Consider the following 12,505-nt stretch of genomic DNA (forward strand, 5'->3'; position numbering starts at 1 on the left):
CGCAACAAATAAGACACATGTATTACCTTGCAGTCACCGTCGCACATAATGTACACATACAACTGACAACATCCCAAATCCCTTTCTTTGTTGTTTACTTGGCGGAATTTTCTTTGCCTTTTAGACTGGTTCCCATACATTGCCGTGAATGAATGCGGGTGGTTTCGCTCCAATTACGCGTTCGCGCCGAGTGGTTTCGCACCGATCACTTGTTCGCGCCGAGTGGATTCGCCCCCATTGGTTTCTACTGTATAACTTAATATACCGCTTATCGGATAGTCATTTGATTAATATTTATATTAAGATATTATAAAGAAAAGGCAATTGCAATGAAATGGGAAGTCTTATAAATCGGCATGCATAAGAATCCTTGTTCTACTCCTTGTTCTACATAATTTGATATTGTAAATCAAATGAAAAACAATTACATGTACAACCTTCATTGAAAATTCAACGAGATTAGTGAAATATTTATTTTAACATCCAGTCTTAATTATTCTAATTCGACGATGAAATTTGTTCAAATATAGTCATCATTTGGCTAAAATGCATAAAATATATAAATACAATATGGGATAATTATCCGACACACGACATTAACGCTTGGGGTTATTTAATTAATAGGTACTTAGTTATATAATTAAAAGTAATCGGGGGAAGCCATACTGTATACATGTACTACCCACATCTTACCTGTAGATAAACGGGGTGAAACCACTGGGCGCGAAACCACTCGGCGCGAACACGTAATCGGCGCGAAACCACCCTACAACCCGTGAATAAGTCCTACGTTTATTGGTTTTGTTTACAAGCTTCAATATCAATAAAATCTCCCGCGCATTAACAGTCTGTATTGTAAACTACTACAACATACTTTACACACAATTTTCAGCTCAGTAATTTGTTATTCTCTTCATTCAAGTAATATGTAAACTCTTCTCGAATGTAAAACGAACGATCTACAGACTGTGGACAAAAGTATCGGAACGATTTACGTTAGTGTATTTATTGATGCAGATGTTCGCGTTATTTATAGCTGGCATTTTCGGTGTAGATACGATTTGATGCTACACCTTGGGTATTTTTAGGTTGATGACTACTTCCTGTTTACATTAACTACGTCATTATTTATCGTCTGCAATCTAAAAGTAAGTAAAATCTGTCCCCAAAAATCATGGCTGAGAATCGTCATTATGCATCGGATGGTCTTAAAAAATCCGTTGTTTTATTAGTTCAAAATGGAAATTCTTTTCAAAAAGTTGCAGATATGCTTAAAATGTCTAAAACAACTGTGCATCGAATTTATAAAATTTTTTGTGAACGAGGAACTGTAAAAACTGCCCCGAAAACAGGTAGGAAAAAAAGTTTGAGCGATCGTGACGGGAGAAAAATTTTGCGAGAAGTAAAAACTAACAGGAAAACTCCGCTGGCTGATTTGACGGAAACATTCAACAACAATGAAAACAGAAATGTGTCTAAAAAGACAGTGTGGCGATTTTTGAAGAATCAAAAATATCATCGCTGTGTCTGTAAGAAAAAAAATAAGGATTTCCCCTGTAAACAGACAGCGGAGAGTAGCATGGTGTCGTGCGAAATCAACATGGACAGACGAAGACTGGAAAAAGGTTATTTTTTCAGACGAGAGTCAAGTAACGTTGTTATTGGCAGTGACAATAAAGTTTACATCTGGAGAAAAAGTGACGAAGCATTTAGACCAGAGTGCATTTCACCAATTAAAAACAAGAAACTTTCCGTGATGGTTTGGGGTTGCATAACCTATCAGTGCGTCGGGTAATTAACACGTGTGGAGGGAAACATAAATTCAGATAAATATATTCAAATTATAGATGACAATCTATGGCCAGTGATAGCAAGACACTTTCCGGACAATAATTATATTTTTCAAGATGATAATGCACCAGTTCATCGGTCTAGGGTAACGAAAGCTTTCATGGAAAACAGCCATATCAATACAATGGAGTGGCCAGCGCAGAGCCCCGATATTAACATCATAGAAAATTTATGGTTAAAGATTTAAAGAAAAATAGAACAATCCATGCAGGAAATAACTTCTGTGGAACAATTATATGATAAAATATTTTCAATTTGGACTCGTTTTGATTGCGTAACAATTCAAAATTTATATCGATCTCTCCCCACAAGAATCGACGCGGTACGTAGGGCCAAAGGATACATCACAAAATATTATGGTAAGTTTTAAAAAATAACCTTTGTTTTAATCAGAGAAATGCAAAATTGTTATTCTTTCAAAAATTGTAATTTATATGTATTAGCTTTTACGTAATACGGCTATTTTAAGCATCGAATCAAACGCGAGTATTTTCCAACTATAAAACGACGACGTAAATCGTTCCGATACTTTTGTTCACAGTCTGTACTCTGATAAGTAACCCAAATATGGCACGGTGTATTCTGTTGAAGAGCCAATCATTTCAAATCAAGTGGAGCGGGTCTGCATCGCTATTTTGACGAAGTTTGCAACTTGTGGTTATTTCTTGAAAGCTCATCTAGATTTCAGGAGATTCTTGTCTTGACAACTGCTCAAACTCCCGGATTGGCATGCACTGCAGGTTTGTTTACGATTTCCAGCCGTTTTCACTTTCAGCATAGATCAGTACATTGTGCATACATGTAGTGAAACAATTAAAGTCAGGCAAAACTTCGCTGTATATATGTTATTTACTGCCAGAATGTTAGATTAGTATTTTGATAATTTGGGGATTAAATGTTTATGGGTTTCAGTTTATTCTGTAAAGGTGTATGTCTCTGGAATATTAAACAAGACAAAGAAAAACAAATCTGGAGTGGGAGTAAAATAAGTAGTTAAAACCGAGCCGGGCCGGGAATTTGAAACTGAAACCGGGTTTTTGCTAATTACTGAGAATATACACAATCAGTTGTCATAAAACTTAGTTACAGATGTATTTATGCCTTGGCTGAGAGTTTCAACTCCTAAATTGACAAATAAGTTTATTCTATTTATAACATTTTGTATTTTAATTGTGTCGATTTTGTAAAAATACAGGTTGAGTGAAATCAGTTTGCAGATTATTGAAGGGAAAACATCCAGACGGGGCGAGGAAGACGACAAAACATGATTGAGTTCTTTGGTACAAGCAGATTTTAAAAAAAAATCAAATAATAAGTATCGTGAAATGTTACTTGAACAAACCTTTACATTATTTAGTGCTTGACTTGCTCGGGAGTCATTATTGTCAGATGTATTTGTATAAAATGTTCAAATGCAATTTCTTTTGTATAGGCTCAAGCTACTCAGCCTACCATGATAAAATTAAAAGATCTGCTATGAAGAAGAGGCAGGTTCTCAAGTTTCATATTATAGATGACAATTATTGTTTAGATTTAATTTTAAAGTATTCTTGATAAAAAAGGGTGTTTGGCAGTTCATAGCTATTAACTGTGATTGGATTGTGTATGAATTTTCAAAATCAATTCACTCTTTGTTGACCGTGTACTTCAAACTCATAATTTTTAATAAAAATATTGACTATATATTTGTCCAGGTGTATAAAATGTAAATCACTGTATGAATTCTATTTCAGCATGATTGTCATCATAAATTTGAGGGACTCTCACCTTAAGTCCTTTTACTGTTCCATAATAGGAAAAAGTTCATGAGCAGAAACATGCTATTTGGTAAAAAGGTACATATATCGTAAACCATAACTTGAGTATGATTCTGTACACATGTACAGCTAAGGCAAAAAAAAAATAATTTCTTGGTTCTCAGGCCCTCCCTCATCTCTTCCTAGGGTGCCTCATTGACCCTTTTTATTTTTAAATCAATAAAACATCAACACCAAATCACCTCCCTCATCATTTTTTGAGGTTTTGTACAATGTAAAAAGCTGCCCCATCATGTTTTGGGGGCAATAAAAAAGATTATTATACCTCTTCTGTAATTACTCTACATAAAAATTAATACCATAAAACTGTCTATTTCCCAGAGAAGAGACAATTTCCCTCATCTGAAGACTACTCCCTGGAAAATCGGAGCTACTCCCTGGCACTACTCCCTCATGAATATTTATTAGTAATTTTGACCAATCAAAGTGTTCAGTGGGCGGAGCGTTAACGTTCAAGAAATCTCGAGTCTGTGACGTCATGTTATTAGCAATGTAACTATGACGTCAAAAAATTTCGACATGCGATGTCAAAATCATACTTGAATTCTAGCATAATGAAGATAACGTTAATTCGAAATGTCATTGAAAATACTTTTAAAAAATAATTTAATTGTTTTAGGACACAATAGATTACTTATCATACAATCTTTTTAACAGCATTCATTTGTAATTATGCCTCTACAGTGTTTTTTTAATGTCGGAATATCTGTTAAAAAAATAAATAAATCGCCTATGATTGTTTCGGTGTAATAAAACAGTTATGGAATGTGAACTCGAGAAATAGCAAATTTATGGTTCCCCTCGGCAGTAAACTATTTCCCTTGGCGGCTTCAAGGCCTCGGGAAATTGTTTCCTCCCCCGGGGAACCATAAATTTGCTATTTCCCTCGTACCCATTCCATAACTGTATAAAAAAATGCCTCCTTCCCTTATCATATTTCTTAAAAAAAAGCCTGAGAACCAATTAACTAACTCTTTATGGCCTAAGCTAAATATGTAGCACTATTTTGTTCTTTTTGTAAACTAACTATGTGAAAACCTATGATTTCTCTATATTTCAGGGATTTATTCTTTGTTTATGTTTAGTACCCATAAAAAAATACATAATTCTCAAATTGTAATTTTAGGCTTTAGGATTTTTTTGATAAGGGATACATGACCTAACCCATTCATTCTTCATATAATATATCAATAATAAGAGGTCCACTCATCTTATTAAATAAAAACATTTTCTATTTTTCAAGTTAAAGGTCATATATGAACTTTTTATTTATTAATTAGGTTGTGCATTGTTTTTAGTTTTATTAATCATGGTATTGTGAGTTCTGATAACAGATGCCTTTGAAAATATGCATACTTATGCATAGCACTGAAAATATACTTATAGATTTATTTATTTTTTCTTTTAGGAAAAGCATTAGAAGAATGCCTGCATGGGAAGAAAAGTTTTGGACTCTGAAAAGGAAGATGTGACAAATACATTTTGACAGTTATTGATTTCCACTGAAACCAATATCCACAAGAAAGAGGAACATAGTAGTTTTTTGTTGATTCACAACTTTAAATTCAAGAATGTACTGTTGGTTTTATTATAAAAGATGTCACGTACGAAAAACATTTTCGTGAAATGTACTCTGTCTTCGATACTTATTTAAGTGTATGTGATTTGCAAGATAGGATGTTGGCAACATATACTGTCAAGAATCTTGATGTTTTTTATCTTATGTTTGTAAAAAAAATTTAATAAACAAAGTTAAAGTCAACTTTTTGTTACTTTGTATATATTAATGATGATGTCCAGACTTCTGCAGTATCGACTTGAGAGAAAAATCTTATTTATAAATTGCATAAGGCTTTATTCACTAGAATGGAAAACAGAAATTATTAACTTTTGTGGTAATTAAAGATGGTATTTAATTAAATATAAGATCTGGTAATTATCAGATTTAATATATCCTAAATATAGTGTTTAATGGTTGTAAATATTAACTTTACTTTTTTGTAAAGTCTAAACAATGTGGGACATTACATCATATTTAAGTGAAAGTAAAGTTTATGTAAAGGTTATCTTTTCCAACTTTGACTTTTTTTTCAGAAAAGCCAACAAAAGGCATTGTAAATAATAAATTTACATTATCTTTACTTGTTTTGTAAAGCCACATTTTCATGCAGTGTTCAATCCTTGGACTCTCAACCCAATCCGTCCAATATATAACCCTGTAAAACTAACTATTTTAGGACGTCAGAGAACAAGACGGATATTTTAAATACTATTTGATGTTCAATATATATAATAATTTTACTTCAAAAAATGTATATCAGAATTTATTTGTGTCAATGTGTGATTGCATACATATCTTTAATTGAAAAAGAAAATAAAGGGTAGTGATATAGATAAGGATTACCATATAAGATGAATAAAAAGGACTCATCAGTTATCTTGACATTAAAACACTTTTTGTGATATTATCGTCAAAGAAGCGGACCATGTATGATTTACACAGTTTCTTAATCCGAAACAATTGATCTTGGCTTATCCACTGCTCCTTTATGATCTTATTCTGATAATTATTTCCGTCTAGAGTTACTACAGAAATAGAGCTATATCCCGAATCTGTGAAGAACAGCAACCTAGACACCGAGTCTACGGAAATCCCATCTACCACGGAATCTGTAAATGGAATGCATATACATGTAGTTTACAGTGGGTGCAACTGATCGACATTAAATACCTACATGTAGTATTCCCAATCATCTCATACAACTCTGATTCTTTTGGATGCATATTGAAATTTTTTTTTATAATTCAAAAATTTAATGAGTTTGATTATTTTTCGTTATTTTCACTTACATCAATAGTTAGTGATAATCTCTTCCGAAAATACTTACCGTTTCCAAGGTAACGGACTACTCTGTTCGTTTAACCTTCAAGGTCACCAGATTTCAACTGACGTTATCCATTATCTGACCAGTAAATGCGTTTTTTTTTTTGGCTTTATCGAAACTTATAGCAACAGGATTGGGATGGAAGCCAAACAAAGGTTCACTGATATACGTCGATAAATTCATCTTGTATATCTCGCCTTCTCGAGAATCAGTAAAAAGCAAAAAGTTCCCATCCTTTATTGCTGAAACATAATCATTTTCAGGATATCAAAAGTACTACTTCCATAAAAACTTCTGTGTAGAAAATGTGTCTGTTTTATTATTGTTATTATCATTCAGAATACTATTTGAAATACAGTGAATCCTGTCTACTCCGGACTCTGTGTATTCTAATCATGTGTAATAACCTGTAAACTTTAAGTCCCTTCCGGTTTTTTCGATTATTTAAAATGTTCGCAAGTGAGTTAAGGCTATCTATAGAGTTTTTTAATGTGCACATTATGACGTCATTGACCTCTACTACACAAGTTTTTAAGAAACAGAAACAAAATCTCTTCGGTGCAAGGCCAAACTTTACTTTGTTTTGTAGAATTAAGGTATAAAAAGACGCAGGATATTCTAAGGATTTAAGATACTGCTGCACAAATGACAATTATAAGTTTTAATAGGGGAAATTCACAGTCCAGTATAAGTTTCATAAACTTTTTATCGATTAAGAAAATGCATTGGATTTGTGCAGCAATTTCATTTATATTTTTAAACATTATACATTATTTACATTTAATTACATAGGAGATGCCCTTGCGCCGACGTTGTTTTGTTGATGTGTTTTATTAACATGGATGGGAAAGAGCAATGACGTCATAAGATGACGTCATTATGTGCAGTTGCATTACTATACTGTGGATACTAAGCATGCATAAGAAAATAAATTTACACTTTCTCAGTACATAAAATATACAATCTATTCATTTTTATTAGCTTATTTGCAAAGAAACCTTAAATCACTTGCATTGTCTAAGCTGAAATGTTGTCTTAACGATCCAATTTCTTTGGAATCATTGGTGGCCGGATTAGTCAAGTTTTACTATACATATTCGTATCTATTATTGTATAAGTGGTACATGTAGAATGTGAGTTATTATTAATGCAAAACTCTTATACTCATCATAGACTTTAATATATTTGAAGTGTAAAATAATCAAGATTGCAACTTATTACAGATCCCTTATTTTCTTAAAAAAATATATGTTATGAAAACTAATATGTAATTCACTATTGTTAATCGTCTTTAAAAATAAGAACGGTTATCCTTAAATTAACACCAATTACCTAAATATACAGAACATAAATACTCACTGTATACACTGGTTATAAATCCCAGAAATAGAGAGATATGCATAGTCAGTTTTTCTTTCCTTTAAATATAAATAATAAATAATTTAATATTAATGATTATATATAATAATGTAAAGTTACAAACAAAAATTACAATGACAATACACCTAAATCAATATTTGAGGAAAAAGATATTAATCACAAGGGCAAGTTAAGAAAGAATTCAAATCATATCTCGGGTGTTTATTCTTCTTTTTGAAATTTAAGTCTGATAAGTTTTCAATAAATCTAATCTATTATAAACAATCGCAAAACGAAAATAGACTGTTTAAGGTCAAGAAGTGCGCCAACACAAAGTTATCACATGGCTGCTATTAATAAAATATATTTTCATTCAAAAAAGTAAACTGAGCAACACTGCCGCGGTTTTCGAAACATATCATTTCTTTAAATTAATTATTTAAGGAAGGAATTTAATAGCTACCCATTTCATACGGTATAAACTGTGTTGGGGCAGTTTACGATTTTTCCAACACAGTTTATACCGTATAAAATGGGCAGCTATCATATTCATTGCTAATAATTAATTTTTACTCATTTGATTCAGAAAAAAAAATTATTGTTCTAGCAAGATGACTTCAATTTGTACAAAATTTGAATGTAACGTGAGGCGGATTGATACGTTTTTGACGTAAGTCATTGTGACGTAGGCAACCCATCTGATACGATATAAAATAATTTTTTTATCCAATCAAATACATCGTTACAACCAGAATTAAACTATATAGCTGAAAAAATTTAGAATGCCTAAAACATGCTGCTAGAAAAATACTCTCTGATTAAGGAAAAAAATTATTCTAAGTGACGATCGCTAAAGACTGCGCAGCACAGTTAAGGTTACAGTAAGGAGGCGGGGCCTAATTTGTACGGGAAATGTTTACTATGACGTCACACATAATATAAGGTCTTCAAAATACCACAAAATGAAATTATTTGCTGGTTCGCACAGCTGGATAGCTTTATACTGCATCCAAACTTACTGTTACATGCAGTATTGTCGTTTGTTAAATCCCACACAACAGTATATAAACGATGCATCGATCGTAATGTACTTGTCAATGTGACGTCATCTCGCAAAAATGACGCAGTTTGTAAACAGTGAGAGGCTGATTTTGTACAAAGAAAAATGTCTTTTGTTCTCAAATAAAATATTATTTGCAGTTAAAAAGAAAACTTGGATGCCATGTCTTTTATAGTATTTTATTTATAAAATGTTCGTGCATTCTCCAGACAAGCGATACTGTCGTGTGTTTGTATGCAGATTCATTGAAAAAGTAATGGAAGGGCCCTAATAAATCGATTTATTGCAAGGGCATACCCTCAATGTATCTTGTCAAAATTTTACACATAAACTCAAGAAGCATTAAGATATTTGAAAAGTGCTGCGAACCTCTTGAAATCTTGCAAATAAATTAATTATAGATATATTTAATGTAGTTGACCAGCAAAATATTCAACCTGTCGTCCAACAAATTTACTTTTACCAATTAAAAAAGGGAATCTCTATAGGTTCGCAGCACTTTTCACAAACTACATATAGTATTGAAAAGGACTATAAAATAAACTAAGATTTTTAACTTGGGTATGCCCTTGCAATATTGAAATTTATAGATGTCCTCTAAACTGCAAGTATAATTGCCCAAGTCATGTGACGTCGACATCACATGACAAGTCTAAATAAAAAATCTAAATGTCCCCGACATGTAGATATAAACCACATTACATTTTTTTATATCAATGAAGTCCTAAAAAGAATCGCCCATCCTAATAAAGTATGTATTTTTTATCTTTAAAAATCGCTAATATTTCCATTGGTAACCTTAACTGTGCTGCGTGACAGAATGTCCGATTTGGATACGTAAATAGCGGTTGTTTTCTATAAAAGATATCATGGCTGAAAAAATACCTGTTTATCTTATTCCAAGTCAAAATAATTACACACGACATTCATAATATTTAACCGCCATCCTTTTAAAGAATCTTTTTACACGCCGTTGCTGCAAATTCTCATCACATTATTATCAATTTTCAAGTAATTGAAGAGTCGTCGGTTGCAAGTATCAGATATAGCACAACAGAATAACAACAGTTTGTTTTTGTCGACATTGGCTTGTTTTCATTTATTTTACGAAGTACAGTTATATCTCATTTACATTTACGTCCCATTCGAGAATTTATCACTCATTTTGTGACGTCACCGAAAACATATGATGGTTTTAATTTTAGACCTTTACTCAGGGCCATCGAGCAGCAATGGTTCTTCACGTGCCAACCATGGGACGGGACTAGGGTCCAAAATCCAAAAGACCCACATTTTCTCTTCAGACTGTTCAGCGCTTGGCAAAGTAACAGTTGCTTACTGACTCAGGCCGGTCCAAGCCGTACTTTTAACACAAAAACGTCGGAACAAGAGCTCTAACGACTAATCTGTTGTGATGGCCGATCAACTATTATATATACTTCTAGATAATTTCTCTCTCGCTTACCGGTGAATTTCTACATGTACATATAACAAACAACTTACAGTTCTGTGTTTGTGGAAACGTCAGTGCTTTTATCTGCTGTAATAAGAAATTTAGATACATGATTAACATTCTTTAATGACTGATAGACTTTATTTGTTGACAGAGTCATTACAACAACCATATCTGTAGAATTCGCAAAATGTTGACTTAAAATGCGACAACTGATATCCTTGTTTCATCACCTTTAATTTATTTTATTTCATTTTCTACAAAAAGCTTGCCTCGTTTTACAAATTTTTCAAACGTAAAGCATCCTCTTAGGAAATTGAAATCCACATTTCCATTGAATTTTTAACAATTTTTACATTGCACTTGCACAATGTAATATATTTATCCATTATGACAATAAAGAGAATATTTTATTTCCTTAATTTTATCTAAAATACTCAAGTGTGTTTTACGTTTTATACAATATTCGGGGTTTTTTTTTTAAATACGGGGATAGTTTTATACACACCTACTAACATTGGGATATTTATATGCAACAGACGATTTATAGTCTATCTTTAAAAACCGTTTTGTGGTTTTTTAAATGTCTCATGCGATTGAATCTCACGAAAAGAATGCTATTGATCGGTAAAAAGAGATTACTATGTGTATCATGAATTAAACTGGTCAGACTTGACGAGATATTGGAATATAAGGAACTTTTATTCATAAAAAAAATCCCTTAACAATTATCGTTAACAAATTAACATACAGTGTTTTAAACAGTCTTTTGAAAAACAAAATTCTCATGTATTTTCAGTATGGGTAGTATGAATAAAAGTATACTATTATCTGGATATATATTTAGAATTTGACCTTGATATATAAATTGCAAGACTGCCAAAGTCATAAGATTATCAACAATGTCTGTGTAAAATCATATCAAATAACGTGTCAATTAGCTATCATAAATTCTAATCATGTATCTGCCTCAGAAATAAAAGTATTCTCTCAGGTTAAATTTCTTATATTTTTCATTTCTTAAATTTTATTATTTTATTATTATTGTTGTTGTTATAATGATTACATGTATAAGTATAATTATTATGTTCCTTTATGATTTCTTTTATTTTGGAGGCTCAGAGATCAGAAGACTTGGATGTTCAGTTTTTTTTTAAAGATGGAACGTAATAATAAAACCATTAGTATATTACTAATTTCGCTCCTCCCCTAAAACTTTTACATTAACGTTTGAGAAATGAATGGTTTTAATATTAGAAATAAATATAATCACTTTCAATACATTTACTAATTCTCTTCTCAGTTAGTACTTCTACGTGTCCCCGATCTGAATAAAATAATGTTTTTAATTCAACTAGAAAGGGAAAACTAACCGATTTTTTTAAAATAAGTAATTGTAAATCAGACCTTGTTCTTACCTTCCGTGTTCAGAATCTTTTTCACGTACAATCTGCTGTGACCTTTTAAATATCTGTAAACTTCAAGTGACTTTCGTTTTAAACTGTAAGTTCAAGTAAAGACTCCAAAAAAAAATTCCATTGAAGCAAAATAATTCCACGTCATTCTCCAGAATAATTTTCAGGATAGAAACTTTAAGACTTGTTGGGTCTCATTGATAAAAAGGGAGTTTTCTGCTATTTATTCATAAGAAATATTATTGAATTAAATATTTTTTTTGAAATATAACTATGGATATACGAATATGTATAACATTGATCTGATTTTGCGATCCAATATTTAATTTTTGATTACATGTAAAGTTCTTTTCATTTTCTTGAAGCATGTAATTCATAAAACATATACACATCGGATATAGTTGAAGCCTCTTAGTCCGATTCTAATCGCTAAAAAATAATATATTCGTTTCTCTTCTTGAATGATTGTCCATAAATTGTATCAATTTTTGTCAAATTATATCCCCCAAATTCTTTTTTCTTTTAAAAGATATAAAAATTCAAATGTAAAAAAAAATTAGGCCACACAAAAAATAATCCTTTATTGATACTGCGTGAAATCACCTTCGAAAAATCAAATTTATTGCTTACATGTACATGTATAGCTCATGAAAATCATTTTTTCA

General features: G+C 31.7%; 1 protein-coding gene and 1 long non-coding RNA gene across 2 annotated transcripts in view; both read right to left on the reverse strand.

Annotated features, from left to right (window-relative positions):
* LOC134279072 (uncharacterized) overlaps positions 1–12,505 on the reverse strand; it is a 177,567-nt gene that overhangs the window by 19,270 nt on the left and 145,792 nt on the right. The window lies entirely within an intron of this gene.
* LOC134279071 (uncharacterized) lies at positions 6,673–11,863 on the reverse strand. The gene is made up of 4 exons (XR_009994567.1): positions 11,844–11,863; positions 10,476–10,512; positions 7,913–7,971; positions 6,673–6,795 (listed from the first exon to the last, which is right to left on the reverse strand). It is a non-coding gene; the product is annotated as an uncharacterized LOC134279071 (long non-coding RNA).

This window comes from Saccostrea cucullata, unplaced genomic scaffold, assembly GCF_032062105.1.
Source record: "Saccostrea cucullata isolate Sc308-1 unplaced genomic scaffold, CSIRO_AGI_Scuc_v1 ctg506, whole genome shotgun sequence".
Taxonomy (NCBI): Eukaryota; Metazoa; Mollusca; class Bivalvia; order Ostreida; family Ostreidae; genus Saccostrea; species Saccostrea cuccullata.